Source organism: Schistocerca americana, chromosome 4 (genome assembly GCF_021461395.2).
Source record: "Schistocerca americana isolate TAMUIC-IGC-003095 chromosome 4, iqSchAmer2.1, whole genome shotgun sequence".
Taxonomy (NCBI): domain Eukaryota; kingdom Metazoa; phylum Arthropoda; class Insecta; order Orthoptera; family Acrididae; genus Schistocerca; species Schistocerca americana.
The window spans coordinates 526,877,847-526,880,510 of NC_060122.1; the positions used below are offsets into that span (position 1 = coordinate 526,877,847).

A 2,664-nucleotide genomic window follows, 5' to 3' on the forward strand; every position below is an offset into this window, starting at 1 on the left:
GAAAAGCTCTGCACTTAACTTCCCCCTCCGACGAACGGATCACCATCTAGAATGTCGTATGCCATCACTCCATCAGACAGGAGACAAATCTGGAATTTAACTTCGAATGAAACTTCCTGGCAGATTAAAACTGTGTGCCCGACCGAGACTCGAACTCGGGACCTTTGCCTTTCGCGGGCAAGTGCTCTACCAACTGAGCTACCGAAGCACGACTCAAGCCCGGTACTCACAGCTTTACTTCTGCCAGTACCTCGTCTCCTACCTTCCAAACTTTACAGAAGCTCTCCTGCGAACCTTGCAGAACTAGCACTCCTGAAAGAAAGGATATTGCGGAGACATGGCTTAGCCACAGCCTGGGGGATGTTTCCAGAATGAGATTTTCACTCTGCAGCGGAGTGTGCGCTGATATGAAACTTCCTGGCAGATTAAAACTGTGTGCCCGACCGAGACTCGAACTCGGGACCTTTGCCTTTCGCGGGCAACTGCTCTACCAACTGAGCTACCGAAGCACGACTCAAGCCCGGTACTCACAGCTTTACTTCTGCCAGTACCTCGTCTCCTACCTTCCAAACTTTACAGAAGCTCTCCTGCGAGAGCTTCTGTAAAGTTTGGAAGGTAGGAGACGAGGTACTGGCAGAAGTAAAGCTGTGAGTACCGGGCTTGAGTCGTGCTTCGGTAGCTCAGTTGGTAGAGCACTTGCCCGCGAAAGGCAAAGGTCCCGAGTTCGAGTCTCGGTCGGGCACACAGTTTTAATCTGCCAGGAAGTTTCATATCAGCGCACACTCCGCTGCAGAGTGAAAATCTCATTCTGGAAACATCCCCCAGGCTGTGGCTAAGCCATGTCTCCGCAATATCCTTTCTTTCAGGAGTGCTAGTTCTGCAAGGTTCGCAGGAGAGCTTCTGTAAAGTTTGGAAGGTAGGAGACGAGGTACTGGCAGAAGTAAAGCTGTGAGTACCGGGCTTGAGTCGTGCTTCGGTAGCTCAGTTGGTAGAGCACTTGCCCGCGAAAGGCAAAGGTCCCGAGTTCGAGTCTCGGTCGGGCACACAGTTTTAATCTGCCAGGAAGTTTCATATCAGCGCACACTCCGCTGCAGAGTGAAAATCTCATTCTGGAAACATCCCCCAGGCTGTGGCTAAGCCATGTCTCCGCAATATCCTTTCTTTCAGGAGTGCTAGTTCTGCAAGGTTCGCAGGAGAGCTTCTGTAAAGTTTGGAAGGTAGGAGACGAGGTACTGGCAGAAGTAAAGCTGTGAGTACCGGGCTTGAGTCGTGCTTCGGTAGCTCAGTTGGTAGAGCACTTGCCCGCGAAGGGCAAAGGTCCCGAGTTCGAGTCTCGGTCGGGCACACAGTTTTAATCTGCCAGGAAGTTTCATATCAGCGCACACTCCGCTGCAGAGTGAAAATCTCATTCTGGAAACATCCCCCAGGCTGTGGCTAAGCCATGTCTCCGCAATATCCTTTCTTTCAGGAGTGCTAGTTCTGCAAGGTTCGCAGGAGAGCTTCTGTAAAGTTTGGAAGGTAGGAGACGAGGTACTGGCAGAAGTAAAGCTGTGAGTACCGGGCTTGAGTCGTGCTTCGGTAGCTCAGTTGGTAGAGCACTTGCCCGCGAAAGGCAAAGGTCCCGAGTTCGAGTCTCGGTCGGGCACACAGTTTTAATCTGCCAGGAAGTTTCATATCAGCGCACACTCCGCTGCAGAGTGAAAATCTCATTCTGGAAACATCCCCCAGGCTGTGGCTAAGCCATGTCTCCGCAATATCCTTTCTTTCAGGAGTGCTAGTTCTGCAAGGTTCGCAGGAGAGCTTCTGTAAAGTTTGGAAGGTAGGAGACGAGGTACTGGCAGAAGTAAAGCTGTGAGTACCGGGCTTGAGTCGTGCTTCGGTAGCTCAGTTGGTAGAGCACTTGCCCGCGAAAGGCAAAGGCCCCGAGTTCGAGTCTCGGTCGGGCACACAGTTTTAATCTGCCAGGAAGTTTCATATCAGCGCACACTCCGCTGCAGAGTGAAAATCTCATTCTGGAAACATCCCCCAGGCTGTGGCTAAGCCATGTCTCCGCAATATCCTTTCTTTCAGGAGTGCTAGTTCTGCAAGGTTCGCAGGAGAGCTTCTGTAAAGTTTGGAAGGTAGGAGACGAGGTACTGGCAGAAGTAAAGCTGTGAGTACCGGGCTTGAGTCGTGCTTCGGTAGCTCAGTTGGTAGAGCACTTGCCCGCGAAAGGCAAAGGTCCCGAGTTCGAGTCTCGGTCGGGCACACAGTTTTAATCTGCCAGGAAGTTTCATATCAGCGCACACTCCGCTGCAGAGTGAAAATCTCATTCTGGAAACATCCCCCAGGCTGTGGCTAAGCCATGTCTCCGCAATATCCTTTCTTTCAGGAGTGCTAGTTCTGCTAGGTTCGCAGGAGAGCTTCTGTAAAGTTTGGAAGGTAGGAGACGAGGTACTGGCAGAAGTAAAGCTGTGAGTACCGGGCTTGAGTCGTGCTTCGGTAGCTCAGTTGGTAGAGCACTTGCCCGCGAAAGGCAAAGGTCCCGAGTTCGAGTCTCGGTCGGGCACACAGTTTTAATCTGCCAGGAAGTTTCATATCAGCGCACACTCCGCTGCAGAGTGAAAATCTCATTCTGTTAACTTCGAATATTTGTGCACAGTCAACCGACGAGGAACTCTCCCG

General features: G+C 51.7%; 1 non-coding gene across 1 annotated transcript; it reads right to left on the minus strand.

Moving 5' to 3' along the window:
* Nucleotides 1-435: 435 nt before the first annotated feature.
* Nucleotides 436-510, minus strand: Trnas-cga. The gene has a single exon. It is a non-coding gene; the product is annotated as a tRNA-Ser (tRNA).
* Nucleotides 511-2,664: the final 2,154 nt, after the last annotated feature.